Below are 19,092 nucleotides of genomic sequence, written 5' to 3' on the forward strand. Positions count from 1 at the left end.
ACCTTCATAATCCTCATTCACAAGCTCCTTGTCTTCCAGCTTGCTTTTCCATCATTCCCATGCCCTTGGATTTTGACCTTATTAACCTTCCCTACCTTCTTCAATAACTCTCTTCTGCTACGCCAAATACTCTCTTGGTTTTCTTTCTACCCACTTAGCCTTACACCCCTTCTCTACTTCTGCAGGCTCACTTTGAGTTATTACTATTTGAGTTCCTTAAGGCTCAGCCAGGATGTTCCTCTCTAGGTACACTCTCTCCTTATCAAGGTCACAGCTTCACTTACAACTTAAATGCAGGTGACTCTCAAAGGTAAACCTCTGATTCCCCTGATTCCCATTTCTTAATACACAACTGCCTGCTTGACCATCTCCATGCGGATGTCTCAAAGGCACCTCAGAATCTACATGTCCAAACTCCACCGAATATCTGGTTGTCTTTCAAAAGGCCCTATTTCACATAATTCACAACAATACCAATCTAATTAAATCTGACACCTAGAAAGCCTTCAAATCCAGTTACTTCTTTTTTTTTTTTTTTTTTTTTTTTTTTGCGGTACTGGGGATCGAACTCAGGGCCTTGTGCTTGCAAGGCAAGCACTCTACCAGCTGAGCTATCTCCCCAGCCCAAATCCAGTTACTTCTATCTCTATTAGTCAAATTACCACTATGGTCCCCCAAGTTATTATCATCAGGAATGTGGACTACTGTAAAATTCAAACCATACCGGCCTTTGAATTATTTGAATTTTCCACATCAAGGCATTTTAAATTTCATTTCTTTGCCTGAAAAACTTTCCACCACCTAAACCCCCTTCTGCTACTCCCGCTTTGCTTTAATCAGTTAATTAATGCCTATCTTCCTTCAGATCTCAGCTTCCTCATAAAAGCTTTCCCTGAAGTCCAAGGCAAGATCAAATCTCATTCGCTGTAATCTTCAAAAGTACATGGACCACGCTGCTGTAGGGTCTATCACTGTTCTACATTGCAAACCAAATGCAGTGGGTTCTCCTCTTGGTGAGTGCTGATAAGTACTTCCATAGATAAGAGGGAAGAATGGTTCATTCAAGTACACAAGCAAGGACAGCACGGGGACTCATTCCCAGAGCAGTGTGTCCCTGAGCAAACACAGCAAGGGACTTTCATTGGAGGGACTCATACTTGTTCATGCTGGATAGACTCAGATCATGAGTAGAAGCATGTGCATGCTGAGCATGCTCAGTTCACCACTGAGCCTCTTCAAACTTTGCATGAACAAAAAAAAAAAAAAAAAATGGAGGTCAGGAACGCCTCTGAGTGGAGAATTTAGTATTATAGTGAGCAAAGTTTACTTTTAGTTCACCTAAGAGGGTGGGACAGGATGACTCTCAGAGTTTAGCTGGCAGAGATTTCACTTCAAGGTCACTGCAGTAGTATCTCCGGCTGAACTTGCCTGAAACAAAATGCAATTTAGAGACAGCCTTATGGACATTTAAAGGGATGACAGCTTTATTCCTGCAAGTTTAGGTTGTCCCTGAAAGTACTTGCCTGGCAGCTAACACTTTTACATGTATTTGTGTGATTCTTAGGTTAATGTTACCCACGCTCTCCAAATACTAAATTATATATTCCATAAAAGCAAATACCTATTTCTTTTCTTTTTCTCAATAGCGCATCAGAATGCCAGTCACAAAACAGTCAATAAACAATTGTTAAATAAATGAATGACTACACAGTTGAATGTGTTCTGAATTGAGGAGAGGTCTATGGTTCTCCAGAAGCAAACCTTTTAATTGCCACTTTCCCACACATCTCTACTATTTTTACACAAAGTCCTCTACTGTGATCTATTGATATTAGCACTTATATGTTTCTTGACTTCCTAAGTATTACTTCTTACTGGTAATGCATAGGCATTACAAATCCTTCCTTGCCACTGCCTTTTCTTCAATGGCACTGAGGATGCACGGAAAGGACAGAAGGACTGAAAAACTGAGAAAGGTTATTAGCTCACTTTATCCAAAACATTGTTTTAAAAGCAAAGGCCAGGCTAGCTTCCAAATGTCAGACCCATAGACATTGCAAGTGCAACAGATTTTAGCAATCATGTAGCCCACCACTTCATTTCCAGACTCGACACCAGAAACCTGAAGACATGAGGCAGTTAGACCCATGCAGCCCCCTCCTAAGACAAAGCATATGCAGCTGGAAACACAGTCTCTGAGTTTATGCTTCATTCAAAGTTCATCTCCAAAAAAAAGAAGAAAACTTTTTCCTCCTAGAAATAATTCTTTTACAAGTTGAGGAAAATAAAATCAGGCAAGCAAGCATGTTCAGCAGATGGACTAAATTGAGCTTTCTAAACCACTTAGGTTTCCCTGAAAGCTGTGGGTTTACATATAAAGAAATGTGTTTGATTTGGTAGTAGATGACGGACATACCCAAATACACACACCTATTACTTTGAAGGTTTGTCTTTGCCTATCTCTAATCAGCAGTTGAAGTCATGTACGGTGACCCTACTGAGGTAATATTTACAATTCTGCATCATTTTGAGTAGCGGCTGCCTGAATGGTGAACTACCCCAGGGGGGAGATGGAATCATATGGAAGGCAGTAGGACCTTTATTTAAAATGCTTTAGTGAGATGTGCTTATTTGGTCTCCTTTATCTAAGTATGGATCCCACATTCCACGTAAGTTCCGTTGATTTTGAAATTCACATATGGAGGAAGAGCAAGAGTTAGACATCTGCTCCGCCACACTCTTGCCACTCAAAGGGGCTCGGTGCAACCACCCAGCAACATCAGCCCCCCTGGGAGTTTGTCAGAAATTGGGCCTAGAGATCTGCTAGTCTTCAGGCACTTCTCATGTGGGCTGAAGTTTCAGGAACACCACATCATAAAACAGGTTTCTAAGTTTTCTGAAGAATCTCCATATTGCTTTCCAGAGTGGCTGCACCAATTAGCAACTCCACCAGCAAACTTGGAATGGACCCACCTTTTGAACCAGTTTTCCCACTTCTCAGTTTATACCCAAAAGACTTAAAATTAGCATACTACAGTAAAGCAGTCATATCAATATTTATAGCAGCTCAATTCACAATAGCTAGATTGTGGAACCAAACTAGATGCCCTTCAACAGACGAATGGATAAAGAACCTGTGGTATGTATACACAATGGAATATTACTCAGCTTTAAAGAAGACTAAATTTATGACATTTGCAGGTAAATGGGTGGAATTGGAGAATATCATGCTAAGTGAAATAAGCCAATCCCAAAAAAACAAAGGCCAAATGTTTTCCCTGATAAGTGGATAATGATACATAATGGGGGTGGAGGTAAGGGAAGAATGGAGGAACTTTGGATTGTGAAGAAGGAAATGAGAGGGAGGAGGGGGCAGGGGCATGAAAGATGGCGGACTGAGATAGACATCATTATCCTATGTACATGTGTGATCACACCAATGGCGTGAATCTACTTGGTGCACAACCATAGAAATGAAAAGTTGTACCCCATTTGTGTACCATGAATCAAAATGCAGTCTGTAAAAATAAAAAATGAAAATAAAAAACAGGTTTCTATGAGATCAATTCACTGTATATGTGTTAACCGTGCCAGATGATAAGCATTTTTTCCTAGGTAATATGTGAAAAAAAAAAAAAATGGCGAAAGGAGATTCACAAATTTTAGCAGAAGGGGAAAAGATCCCTCAACTAGAAGTATAAGAAACACTGTCAGCTCGCATTTTGGAAAAAATAAAAATTGATTTCTGCATCCAAGGACCCCTTCTCAAAAAGTGCAGGCTCTGGCTTTGCCTTGCTATTTACCCTGGGCCCCTGCATTTTCTCCTGGGTCCACCCTTTAAGCAGCGTCACTAAATAGAGCTCCTGTTCCCTTTGCATCATCCTACATCCCAAACTGCTTCCTGCCAGAGTCCAGGTTATCTCCTCAAGTGCCAGTCATTGTTCTGTTCAGGCTCTGGTTATAAACTTGCCCAGGTTCTCTGTGATCTACGATATCCCCCAAAAGTGTTCTTAGAGATTTGGTGTTCAGTTTTGTCTCTTTGGTATATGAAGTTTGTTTCCTTTGAATATAGACCCAGTTTTATTTAAAACAAGCTTTTTATTTTCTTTCGGAAAACATATATCTGTCCTCTTCTGAGGAACATAGTATTTCATCTATAACAATAAACTACTTTAATAAAAGATCAGGCCTTCCTCTTCTACTAAACAGTTGCATACGAAGTTAATAGCTGCAAAGACGAATAGTTCAAATACACCCTGTAGATCAACTATGTACATACTACACCTTACCTAATAACAACCTTTGAGATTCATCCCAGAAAATCCAAACCATGGAGTGAGGTTTAATCGTCTCTTTGATATTTTACATTTTGAGACATTTTGAAATGCCCAGCTAGGTTTTTTTTTTTCATTTTGATATTTATAAACATAAAGATACCATTAAAAAAATTAGGTAAAGAAGCCAATGTCATCATTAAACCAGTTAATGATTCCTGTTAATAAGTCAGTATCATGGACGACACAGAATTAACAAATTGTGCGTTTAAGGTTAAAAAAGATCCAACCATAACCAAAATAGAAATGAAAAATGATATTCAATATTACATTTGAGTCATTCAAAATCATTCAGAGAAAACTACTAGTCATTTGGGTCTTACCCGCTAGAAAATGAGAGTTAAATTTCCTCAATTACCTACCACCTATCTTTCAAATTTTTCAATTTTTAAATTGAAAGAATTGTATATTTATTGTTATGTTTTGAATATGAAGTATTTTCGCAAAACTCGTGAAACGTGATCTCCAATGTAGCAATTATCAGAGGTGAAATGTGTAGATTAGGTGAATGATGAGAACTGTAACCTCAAGAATGGATTAATCCACTTGATGGATTAATAATTCCAATGGACTAATGGGAGTTGGTGGAAGGTGTAGGCAGGTGGGGCGTGGAATGAGGGTGTGCCCTTGAAAGGTATATCTTGTACCCCTTCCTCTTCGTCTCTCTCTTTCCTTGTATGTACCTACCACATTTCTTTCATCCATTCATCAGTTGATGTGCCTTGAGATTGATTCTATATCTTGATTGTCATGAATAATGCTCTAATGTACACAGGAGTGTGGATATCTCTCAGTAAGTCAAGTTCATTTCTTTTGAAGACATACCCAGCAGTCAGATTGTTAGGTCACATGATAACTCTACGTACAATTGTTTGAGGAACATCCCTACCATTTTCCATAATGCCCATATTAATTAACATTTCTGCCAACAGTATGCAAGGGTTCCCTGTTATTCATTTCCACCTACCTTTTGTGTTTGTAATATTAGCCATTCTAAGAGGTGCTAACTCACAGTTTTAATTTACATTTCTCCAGTAATTAGTGACCTTGAACATTTTTTCATAAACCTGTTCACAATTTGTATGTCTTCTTCTGGGAAACATTTATTCAGGTCCATGGCTTATTATTTTGATTGGATTATTTGTTTTCTTGTTATTAAGATGTTTGAGTTCCTTATTTTGAGTGCTAATCTTTCAGAGTTTTCAAATACATTTTCCCACTTGTGAGATGTCTCACTTCATTTTACTTTCTTCTGTGCTGTGATGAACTTTTTAGTTGAAAGCAATCCTATTTGTGTATTTTCATTTTTGTTGCCTGTGCTTTTGGGTCATATTAAAAAACCATTGCACAGAACAATATCGTGGAGTTTGCTTTAGGTGCTCTGCTAGTACTTTTACAGTTTTACATCATACGCTGAAACTTCAATCCACTTTGCTTTGACTTTTACATATGATGTTAGATAAGGGCCCATTTAATTTTTCTGCATGGGAATATTCCCTTTCCCAGACTACTTATTGAAAAGATGGTCCTACCCCACCATGTGTTCTTGGCATCTGTGTCAAAATTCAAGTGACTGTAAATGTGATTTATTTCTTTTTTTTAATTATTATTATCATTTTTATTAAATCTTATAAATAAGAGGGATTTCCAGGAAGATGTTGATCTAGGATTAATTCAGTTTAATTATGTTTTTTCTTATTTACCTGTTTTAAACTTCTCTCTTAAATCATGACACCTTATTAAAAACTTTCTTTATAGACAAGTGATTTATTTATGAACTCTCTACTCTCTTCTATTAGTATATATGTCTCACCTTCCTTAATTGTTTTTCTTTTTCTTTTTTTTTTTATAGACAAGTGCCTTAAAAAAAGTAGTATTGATTACTATAAATTTATGGTATATTTTGAAGTCAAATAGTGTGATGTCTCCTGCTTTGTTCTTTTTACTCAATATTACCTTGGCTTTGGGGGTGGTTGTATGGTTCCATATGAATTTGGAGATTTTTTTATTCTACTTTTATGAAAAATGTCATAGGAATTTTGATAGAGATTGCATAGATTCTGTAGGCTGATTCGCACTGAATCTATAGATGGTTTAAAATTAATATTTTAACAATTTTTTTTTCAGTTCATGAATACAAGATACCCTTCCACTTATTTGAGTCTTCCTCAACTTCTTTCATTAATACATTATAGTTTTCAGTGTACAGGACTTTCACCTCCTTGGTTAAGTTTACTCATAAGTATTTTATATCTATTATAATTATTATAAATGTAATTGTTTTCTTCATTTCTTTTTCAGGTAGTTGGTAGTCATTGTATAGAACCTACCAATTTTTGTATATTGATTTGACATGCTGAAATGTTACTGAACAGGTTGTGTGTGTGTGTGTGTGTGTGCACATGTGCGCGCGCATGCACACACGTGTGCAAGAGAAAGAGAGGGAGAGAGAAGTCTAAAGGTATATTTTTTATAATAAGATTAGATTTTCTTCAAACAGGGAAAGTTTTGCATCTTCTTTTCCAATTTGGATGTCCTTTATTTCTTTTTCTTGCCCAATCGCTCTGGCTAGGATGTCTAATACTGTATTGAAAAGATATGAGTGATGAAAGTTGTTAAGAATGGTCAGAGTATTAAGTGGTGAGTATTGAAGTGATGACAGTGGGCATCCTTATTTTATTCCTAACCTAGAGGAAAAGATTTTCACTTTTTACCTTTGACTGTGATGTTAGCTCACATACGGCCCTTGTTGTGTTGAGATACAATCCTTTTTTGTCTGCAAAACTTTAGTCCTAGTGTATAAGGGCAATGAAAGTCTAGTTCTGGGCCACAGAAAGCCATTGTATCCTTGAAATTTGTAGCAGAAAGATATGTGCACATACAGGTTAAGGCAAAAGTGACTTCGTCCTAGGTGGAATTGATTGGGATTATCTTAAGCTAATATTGAAGAGTCAGACACATCTCTGCAGCCAAGATCTTGCTATAAGACCTCACAGACTACACTAAGTTTTTTCTACTTACTGTTTGCTGGGAAACTATGCAAGAAAAAATGACTAGACTTATTCTGGGATAATCAGGGCAGATATAACTCAAGATGACTGTAGTTATATCAAAATGAACCCATATGCTTCTATATCTAATTTGTTGAGAGTTTTCACAGGAGAAGGATGTTGAATTTTGTCAAATGCTTTCTCTGAATATATTTTGATTTACGAATTATGATTTTTTCATAAATATTTTTCTTGAATTCTGTTAAAATGGTGTATCACATTGACAGATTTGTGGATGTTGAACCATCCTTGCATCCTAGGGGTAAATGTAAATCCTACTTGGTCATAGGGAATAGTTCTTCCAATGTGCAGTTGAATTCCATGTATCAGCCTACTTATTTATTTATTTATTTATTTTTGTATCAGGGATTAAACCCAGGGGCACTTAACCACTAAGTCATATCTCCAGATCTTTATATATATATATATATATATATATATATATATATATATATATATTTTAGAGACAGAGTCTTGCTATGTTGCTTAGGACCTTGCTAAGTTGCCTAGGCTGACTTTGAATTTTCGATCCTCCTGCTTCAGCCTCCTGAGTTGCTGAGATTACAGGTGTGCACCACCACATCCAGTTCATTTATTAGCATTTTGTTGAGGATTTTTTAATTTGTTTTTATCAGGGATGTTGACTTGTAATTGTCTTTTCTTATAGTATCAGTGTTATTTTTCTGGGTTTGGTATCAGGGTAATAATTTTGGCTTTGTAAAATTAGTTTGGAAATATTCCTTCTTCAATTTCTTGGATGCATTTGATGCTTTGCTATTAGTCCCTTCATAAATGTTTGGTAGATTTCATCAGTAAAGCCATCAAATCCTGGACTTTTCTTTGATGGGACAGTTTGCATTGCTGATTCAATCTCCTTTCTTATTCATTATTTATTTGTCTATATTATAGATTTATTCATGATTTAGTTTTGGTAGGTCATGTGTGCCTAAAAACTCATCCTTTTTTTTTCTAGGTTATCCAATATATTGGCATACAATTTTCAGAATATTCTCATGTGATCTTTTGTAATTCTGTGTTATCAGTCATAATGTCTTACTTCCATTTCTGATTTCATTTATCTTAGTATTTTCCCCTTTATTCTGAGTTTTGTCAGTTTTGTTTATTTTTTTTCCAAAAAACCTACTTAAGTTTCCTTGATCTTTCCACACTGTTTCTAACATCTATTTTGTTTATTTCTGTTTTGATCTTTATGATTTTCTTTCTTCTACTAACTTTGGGATTCATCAGTCTCTTTCTAACTCCTCAAAGTATAACATTAGATCATTTGAGTTCTTTCTTTTCTTTTTTTAATGTTCATGTATTTGTGAATTTTCCTGTTACTGATTTCCACTTTCATATTAATGTGGTTAGAAAAGGTATGTGATGTATCTTCAGTCTTCCTCTGGTCCTGAAGTGGGCCTAGAGCTCTGAGTTTGCAGATATAGACCTGGAGTCTCAGTCCCTGAGGTTAGTCTGGAAGTGGGATTTCTTGGGCTAGGCATAGAACTTGAATTTTCTGGGATGTAGAACCAGAGGAGCTGGCCTGGAGGGCAGAACAAGGAACAACTTGCTCATAGAAAGGCCTGGAGCCTATGTCTAAAGGTGCCAGTCTTGTATCTGAGGTTGGAGGTACCAAACTAGCCTGTATAGGCCTGAAGTTGGGACTATATGGAACAACCTGACTTGGAATTGGTCTGGGACTGGAATGGGCCTGTAGACTGTATCCACAGGGGTTAGACTGGATTCTGAGACAAGGGTGTTAACTGATTGACTGACGCTACAGGATCTGACCTGTTACCGGGAAAAATCTGGAGTCCAGGGTAACTAACCCAGCTTAGCACTTGAGTGAGAAACTGGTCTATTGTGGCTGACTGGTGATGGAGTAGCTGGAAACATAGTCTAGTAGGCAGGGCTGGAGCCTGGTGCTACAGCTCCTTCCAGACACTGGGGTGAGCTTGGAGACTCAGTCTGTAGGTAATTACCTGAAGTCTTGGGCCATGGGCCCCTTCCCAGAACTGGGTTTTACTGTGCTGGGTCAGGTATTAGGGCCTGAGGCAAAAATCCAGTGTTCAATTTCCTCCCTTTCTCTCATGTGGAGGGCATCTCTCTCCATGCTGTGCTGTCTAGGATCGGATCCGGAGTGAGGCCTGTATTGTAAAACCGTCCTTCCTATCCTCTCCAACACATCTTTTATTACTGTGCACACCCAGGTTGTGATCTCTCCCCTGGGATCCTTAGCTCTTGAGAAAGTATGCTTGTGCATGAACAGTTGCCCAATTTGATGTTTCTGTGGGGGAACGAGCCCTGGATAATTCTATTCTGCTGTCTTGCTGATGTCAGTCTTTTGCCATCTATCTCGGCAATGTCATCGAGCTACATTTTGTTTCCTGGCTCTGAGTTTACCCAGTTTTTACATATTCACTTTGCAGTTCCCCCAACAAACTTTTAAAATAGAAAATACTGAATTTCTTGTTTTGTAATTAACTTCAGACTCTGATTCCCCTGGGAGTTGCTCCCCTCAGCTTAGACAACCACCTACACATTAGGATTCTGAAATCAAGGAAAGTGCCCACCGTATTTATTTTATCCCATTTAAAAGAAGCCTTGCAGAAAGCCACTTGACCACACATCACCATCACTGGATATCGCTCAATAGCGACTTGAAAAATACATCTTGTGTCTCTTGGAGAAGGTGTAAGATAAGTTTGTGGGCTGGCATTCTTTTATAATTTAATAAGCTGTCCAGGATAATCAAATGCATAGGATATTCATCAGAATAATTTACTTGAAAAGTGAAAGAACTAAATCTTGATAGATCTAACATAATGCAGAAGAAATAATTGTACCGATTCACAGAATTCAGAAAGGCTTCTCTTGGAGGCAACTTTGAGGACCTCTAGTTCGACATGTCCCCTGCAGCATTCCATTTAAAAATGTTCCTGACACATAATCTCCTTGCAAACAAATATTGTGGCTGTTTTTGTGAGAAAATGCATTGGGGATAAGCTTCGTTTCCTATTCCTTCCTTGTTTTGAATCAAAATATGATTCCCTTTGACTTCCCATCATTAATCCTAGCATCAGTGGTCTATAATGTCACAAAGAGAAGCCATATATTATTGTTTTAAATATTTGAGATAATTACCACTTGAAAAATTATCAAAGTTTTCAACTAACCATTGTTGATTTCTTTTTTCCCCCTTAAAAGTGGGGTCTAGAGATCACCACCTGTAAGCCTTTTTCTGAAAGCACTCCAATTTAAAATCAATGTGATTCTCAAGATTCAGGCCCTAGAAATTATGATCTTTCTGACAAGAATTATAGAATCTGTTACCTGCTTCTTCCAGACAGTGAATTTCTGTCCATGTTATTTAGTTTGGTATTAGCTATTTTTAATTAACCATACTCTGATACCATTCACAAGTCAGTTATAGTTATCTAAAACCTCCAGGACTACAGCTGAATTATTAAAACCTATTGCCATGCTACAGTGTTCTATTCCTGTATAAGTTAACAGCAGTTTGTATAGTATTATGGATATTGTGACCACCCATTTAATACGTTAAAAAACCTTATTTTAGTCTGATTCTCTTTCTCTTTTTCCTCTTGGAAGAGCAGCAATGCACATAGTCTTTTTTATTCTTACTACATAGTTATTTAATACACATTACCTACAATGACAACATGAGGTCTTTACAAAATATTTGCATAAATACCTTCTCAATCTATCACTATGTATTACTTGAAAGAAAAGAGAGAAGAAAAGAAGGAAGGTCTTAGGGAGGGAGGAAGATAGGGAGGAAAGGAAAGAGAGAAAAGAAAGAAAAGGAAAGAATAGGTAGCAAGTTTGTAAAAAATGGAGCTTAGTAAACTCTGGGCAAAGATCTTGCTGTATTTTCTAAGTGCGCATTAAATGAGAAAAAATAATAAAACCATCAAAACAAAACAAAATAAAACCTACAAAGAAACCAAATAAACAAAGATCCAGATATTTTTTATATAGTATCTTGTTTCCAGATTGATACCCTTGGTTAAAAAACTTTGCATTCTTGTTTATTTTCAATTTTTGTATCATTTCTGATAAAAGAAGACAAAAATATCAGTTAGACATGAACCTCTTAGGATCAACATTTTAAAAAGAAAACCAAGCCCTCCCTTACCCTAAATCTTTTTTGGCCTCCATTTCTGGATGTGGAGTTGAACTAAAGGAATGTCTTAGATCACATCAGGTGGAAATCCATCAGACTAAAGGGTGTTTGCACATTGCAGATAGCACAATCATTTGTATTCTGAATGGCACTTTCTGAATGAGAACAAGTCACAGTATCATAACCCTTTCATTAGTTCCATTTCATGATCACTGCTTGCCTTGGGACAATTTGAGCGTATCCCCAACCAGGCAATAATTTTAAATGATATTTGTAACTTTATGCCTCAAATAAAATTTTAGCATAATACATATTACAATTTGGAAAGGTTAAGGGACTTTATATCAGTGCATGTAGGTCTCACACCATATCCACTTCCACATTTGATTCTTAAACAGCTGAGCTTTACCATCAATGGGTGGAAAATATGTCATACTCAGCTGAGCAAATTTAACTTTGACTCTTCTCATAGAAAATCAAGTTAAGGGTTACACAGCCATGAGCAATTGGATAGTAGTCAAGAAAGCTGTCAAACCTTTACAATTATACAGTGTGTTAACTTATGCAAATTGAAAATAGCAAATACAGATTACATGTACTTTATAATAGCATAATGATGGCTAAGAATGTGTACAATAAAGTTAGACCATCTTGGTTTAAATCAAAGCTCCACTACTTCCTCTGATATTGAACAGGTTATTTAAAAATTTCTGTGTCTGAGTATTTTCACCTGCATAATAACAAGGCTATCCAGCTCTTGATGTTGGGCGGGGGACTAAAATGAATTAATGCATAAAAAGCACATTGACAGTGCCGAGTATCAGAAATATTTGATAAGCATAAACTGTACTTATATAATTTGAATTATGTAACTTGTGTTGAAAAGAATAGGAAGAAGGATATCTAAATCACTGATCTACCAAGATTTATCAAACAAGTTAGTTACAACTGTTTATTTGATGGCTCTCTGTGGGTTATTTCTAGGATGAGTTCATGTTACTTTGATAATTGGGTAAAGTTGGTGTTACTTAGGAAAAAGTCTTTCAGTTATCCTTCTTTACTCCAGGATACCTATGTCGTAAGATGATATTTAATGACCAGCCTTGTCAGTGGCAATCAGGCACAACAACAAAAACATCCAGCTTATGCAACTGGAACTCACATGAGACTGATTTGTGTCAAAGGACCAACAGAGTAATTTATGAGGCCCTCACTGCCAAGCACATGGATACGCACATTGGCTGTGCACACGTTCTCTTCCTCACAGAGGAATCCACTCTGGAAATGAAACGAAGTTCAAGCTGCCCGGTAAAGAACTGGAAAGAAAAAGTCTGCAGAAATAGCCCCACAAATGCAGCCAGACATCCTGTGGGTTGGTCAGGATGGTCTCTTCTCTGAAGGGCAGTGGAGACATTGAACTCCAGTGCTTTCCAAGTTCCCTTTTCAGTTCTTGCATAATGTTGACATCAAAGTTTCCTGTTTATTTCAAAGAAAGAGACTAATAAGTATTCGTCTTCAAATTGCACTTGACCTCCAATCAAGAAGGCTGTGACTCTATCTCCCAAAGGGAAGGCCCTAATGAAACCCTTTTGTTCTTTATGACTCCCAAAGAGTCAAGATAATATCCCCAAAGAACGTATTAGCTCTTTTCTACACTCCACTGTGACATATCAATAAATGACTTTACACATAATCACAGAGAAACAGAGACTTACGGTATGCAGAAGAACAGACATGTAGATGCTTATAAACAATGAATACTCAACAGCAGTTCTCAGCATGTTGGAGTATCTGCATTGTTTTCGAAAGCTCTGCTAATCTTAAATTCTGCGGGTGCTTAAAGTTATCCTGCAATGAGAAGGTTCTGAGTTCACCTCACAAACTCACCCTTCATTCATCCCTCTGAGGAGCTCATCTCTCAGAGAGAGAAGAATCTGGAAGTCTACACACTTATCACAAGGGTACAATTGATATGCATGAAAAAATGGATTTTCAGATAAATTAATTAGTTGACCTACAGTGGGAGGAGAGAGAGGTTAACGCTGGTCCAGTGAGGTTTCACCTTCAATAGGATGTCACCGTGTACTGAAATGTTACGTGTGGCCCATGTTCAATCGTGAGAAAAAGAAAAGATATTATTTTGAATGTGACTCATTTAAAAAAATTACAGGAACAGAAAATTCTGGAGAATCAATAAAATGTTTTGCATGTTTATAAATATTTTCCAAAGTACTACCAATCTCTAGGATATGTTGTTTCCTTATTTGTGATTTGGTTAAATATGGCAGTCATATTTCAACAAAAGATGTTTGCTTATTATACAAATAAATCTTAATATGCCATAGTCTCTTGCATTTGAAAAATATCCCCAAATGTCAAATGAAACCAACTGTTAAATAACAAATCATAATATTTGTTAACAAACTTTGAATTTGAGCTGCTGTTCTCCCCCGCTAAGCTCAATGATTTCTCTGTGTCATTGTTTTGCAAAAGTTTGAGGAACACATTGTGTAATGGCTTAAAAATGCGGTTGACGGTTTTGAAGTCCTTAATTTTTAAAAATAGTGCCACCACTTGAGAAATAAACATGATGTCTAGGAATGGGTTCTTTTTACAAATATGTGCAAGACTTTTCAAGTTGCCTTAAATGATTCAAAAATCTCAACTTACATAACACCAACCGCTTTGAAAAGAGTTCAGGAAACATAACACATCCAATTTGAGGACAATTCACAACAAGGACACAAAGACAGAGCCCCTCAAACCAAATTGATAAATTCAAGTATTTTATTTTCCATAGATCACAGTACATGGAGTCCAAAGGACCGGAGGTGATTTCTCTGCCCAATTTGGAAGCAACTACCCCCAAGGATCTGCATGTCATTTTCCAGACTGTATGAATTTTTGTCCTCAGAGGTCCCCCCAAGTTATTTGCCCAGCATTAAAAATAATATATTTTTGCATGACTATTCATGTACTTTCTCATGCCCTTAATAGATACAATACTTTTTGGTAGCTGAGACTCTGCCCTGTTCATCTCTCACAAGGCCTAGCGGAGATCATGTCATTTGGCAGAGCTGTTCAGCAGATGCCTGCACCTCCACCTCTCCTTCCAGCACCACCCTCGCCCCCACACTTCACTTCATTCCTCATTCACTTTGGTATCTTGTTCCTTTTCTCTAGAAGTTCCCTCCTTGCCCGTCTCCCTGTACCCTTGTTAACACATAATAGTCTCCCCTAGCACTTTCTGTGTTCATGGTAATTTGTTCGTGTTTCTGCCTCCCTGTCAAAAATTTGTGAGCTCAGTGATGATCAAAACTGAACAAAATGCTATTCGTCTCTGCCTGGGGTTGTCACAGGAGAGCGGGGAGCTGAAGCTCCAAACCTGGGTCATTGTGTCTGGAAGAAAGGAAATTTAAAGTCAGACACAAAAGGTCAAGCAAGAGAACTTTACGGTGCGCTGAAAGCAAAGTGAGGTTCAAGCAAGGAACACTCTCGAGAGAGTCTCCAAGCAGAGAATGACAAAGGGCACGATGCTGCTTCCAAATTTATTGCTGCTGATGTTTACCAGGGGCCTGGGGTCCACCTTCTGCAGTCTTTACTCACCAGGTGTCTAACGCCTCCTCCATGTTGGACAGGGGAATTTTTGACCCTAGCTGGTCCTCTCCTGACTGTATGGCAACCATCCTCTTTTAGGGAATCTTCATCTACAAGTGGATCCTATGTTAGTTCTGGGGTCAAGGGCTGGGCGGAATTCATCTTCATGTGGCTGTGTTCTATTAATGAAGTTTCCTTTCTGAAATCCATTGAGAAACCTATGACTATAAATCCTACTTTACAACCACCCCAGTAGACCCTGCCGGGAGATAATGCCATTGATCTTTCTTTCTTGACGTATTTCTTCATTGGCTCCCTTGGTTTCTCCCTGTTTCTTCTCGGGGTGAGTATACCTGTTAATGTTCGAAGAAAACCTGTCACCCTGCCATTATTACTGGTTCACATTTCGCTACTCATTGCTACTACCTAACAGGGTGGCATATCCTGGTCAGTTAATTTAAAAAAACAAAAAAAAAAAATTATAAGTAGTTAAAAAATCAGGTTCTGCAATCAGACCAGAAAAGTAAAATTCCAGGGCTTGCCCTTCCTTGTCATCTGCACTGCGACATTTAAAACCTAAGATTTTGTTTACTCATCTATAAAATAGGGCCAGTTACAAACTATAACTTGTACTTATAGTTACAAACTATAACAAGTACTTGTTGGGAAAATTAAATTTAAAAATTGTGTACATAATGTATATATATATGTATAGCATAGATAATAGTAAACGCACAATGGTTGTTAGTTATTAACATTTTTATGGAATGAAATACAATTGCATAACCTTTACCAAATCACCTATATGATCTATAATTCTATAACCTTTCTTTAAAAAGTGCTAGACCATTAAAACATTCATTTTCAAGCTATTATCAAAAACAAAATGCTGACTGTGGAACCAACCTAGATGCCCTACAATTGATGAATGGGTAAAGAAACCATGGTATATATATACAATGGAATATTACTCAGCTATAAAGAATAATAAAATTATGGCATTTGCAGGCAAATGGATGAAATTGGAGAATATCTTGTTAAGTGAGATAAGCCAATCTCAAAAATCCAAAAGGCGAATGATCTCGCTGATAAGCGGATGATGACACACAATGGGGGGTGGGAGGGGGGCAAGAATGGAGGAAGGAGAGACTGTGTAGAGGGAAAAGAGAGGTGGGAGGGGTGGGGGGGGAGGAAAAAAATAACAGAATGAATCAGACATCATTACTCTATGTAAATGTATGAATATGCAAATGGTATGCTGTTACTCCATGTACAAACAGAAACAACATGTATCCCATTTGTTTACAATAAAAATAAATTAAAAAAAAACGAAATGCTTTTAGCCAGAAAGCAGCATCAGCTACTCCAAAATTAACACATTTTAAAATGCTTTGTTTTCTAAATACTCTAATTCAGACCAACTCTTTTCCTTTCACTTCAAAATCACCTTAAAATTTAGGAAGAAAGAAAAAAAAAAGAATTGAAACAAACACAACTAACATGAAAATACACTTTAAATCTCTATGTTAGATTTCTATTCTCATCCATAATAAAATAACGGGCATTGAACCAACCCCCCACCCCATCATAGAAAACTAGAAAATAGGGCAGAATATTTTTAAATGGTTTTGAAACACTGGGAAACTGGGAGAGAAGGATTGTGGTCTCCGTGGAAAGAGAAGCAAATGAGGTGATTCCTCTGATCATCCTGGCTTTCCTACTGGAGGACCTTCCTGAGAGCCACATGACAGAGGTTTCTAGGAATCTCATTGCCAAGAAGCTGGGGCGACATGGAGGAGGAGGAGAGGGAGAAACGGAGTCAGTGACAGAGAGAGGGGCTGGGGCAAAGCCAGCTAGCCTTTGTGCAGCTGCGTTCCTGAGAAGTGGGAGCTATTCAGAGGAAAAGCTTCAGAAATCAACACAGGAGTTCCTCTATGTCTTCAACCCAACTTCAGCTTGCAGGTGCGAAGGGTGAGGCTCCCTAAGATCAGATCAAAAGCAGCACTTGGAAAAGAACCGCTGTTTCTGGAGCTAGCCATGTGGGAGAGATTTTCATTCTGACCAATTGGTGTCAAGAACTTGTTGGTCACTTAGGGCATTCTATGGAGATCTAGGAAGGTCACGCGTAGGATGTCAGTTTGAACTGTCAATCAACTCTCTATAAAAGTAGACACAGAGTATAGGAGTAATAAAGAGGAATAGGAGGAAGTGGGAGGAATAAAGGAGTCAAAAGGTAATGTGGTGGTCAAGTCCAGAGGGGAGCATTGCAAAACTTCTGGAAGAAGACGTACAGAAACGTCTGCAGACTCTGGGTAGACAAAGATTTGTTAGGACACAAAATGAATGGACCATAAAGTAAAAAATGTACATCAATAGGATTTCTTCCAAATTTTATTTTATTTTTAAAACTTTTTTTAGTTGTTGATGGCCCTTTATTTTATTCATTTATTTATATGTGGTGCTGAGAATCGAACCCAGTGCCTCACACATGTGAAGCAAATACTCTACCGCTGAGCCACAATCTCAGTCCCTCATCCAAATTTTAAAATTCTGCTCTTCTAAAGCATTGTGAAGAGACCAGAATAATATTCAGCATATCTGAGAGACTGAGAGGATAGAAAGACACATAGATGGTGATCTTGGAAGGATTAAGTTTGGGTCAAGTCACTTCCCCTCCCTAACCCTCTGTTTACTCATCTGCAGGATGTAGATAATATGACCTTCTCATAGAATTATTGTCAAATCGCAATGACAATGCCTGCAAAGCATTAAGCACAGTTCATACGTACAAGTACGACCACTTATTATTAACCATTATTATTTTGAATATCCATATTGGTAATTTCCTCTTAGCAAAATTTCAGAAAGAACTTATGTATAAATGAACATATATATTAAGTGCACTAATCAAGCCAACATAACACTTGGACTTATAAAGGTGGAAAGCTTAAGCAATCACTCATAGTATTAATGTCATTTTTTTGTCCCACAGAAATTACAATTCATGCAGAAGGAACACAGATTTTGATTTTCAAATACACCTGAATTGCTCAGCAGCTCAGTCTAGCAAAACCTAGAGCTCCTGATCCGGCATCCCAACGGAGGAGGACGTGTCTGCCTGTAGTTAGTGTTTTCACAGCCTTGACAGCCAGAGTCTCGCCAGGCTCTTCTGGAGATCATTGTATTGCTCTTACTGGCTTAACTGTCAGTTAGGTAAAGGAACGAGAAAAAGGTCTTGTCGAAGGCAATGTTCTTAAGCATGGGAGTCTGTGGATCCCTGGAGTCCCCAGGAGTTCTGTTCTCTACCTAAAACTGTAGTCAAAATGGGGGCCAAATGTGTGTGTGATCCTATCGACAGGAAGTGGTTATAAATCAGACCTTCTGAAGAGCCCATGTACCCGGCAAAGATGACAAACAGCATCAGGCCTGTGAGGCAAACCCACAGCAGTCCTACAGCTTCTCCAGAACATATCCAGAATAACGTCTCAAAACCCTTCGTATATGTTTTCATATCAAAGAATCAGAATTTCATCTGCAATAGCAAAGTGTTTGGAAACTCCCTCGATGCTGGTGACACCAGGCTCGTCCATGTGACTGAGTGTTCACGGGAAGGGTAGCCCCAGCTGAAAAGCACCACATAGAACCCACTGATGGGAAATAAATTATATTTTTAGACTTTAGCTTTGTCATATGTTTTATTTTCCCAGTGGTTAAAATGGCCTGTTGCCAGCATCCTCTGAGGATGACTCGCTGAGGAAAATAGGGATTCACTTCCCACTGCAGAGGCCAACAAAGGCAGGATGAATGGGAAGCCCCGGGGTGAGATACTTTGTTATCAATATTGCTATTTTATTTCATTCGTTGTTAGGTGTTGAAAGGCAAGGTCTATTTTTGAATCACAGAGCAGAAAAAACAGAAATATATTGTCCTACAAATTTATGAGCTCCAGATCCCAAACAGGCCC

The sequence above is a fragment of the Sciurus carolinensis genome, chromosome 3 (assembly GCF_902686445.1).
Source record: "Sciurus carolinensis chromosome 3, mSciCar1.2, whole genome shotgun sequence".
In the NCBI taxonomy this organism is placed as follows: domain Eukaryota; kingdom Metazoa; phylum Chordata; class Mammalia; order Rodentia; family Sciuridae; genus Sciurus; species Sciurus carolinensis.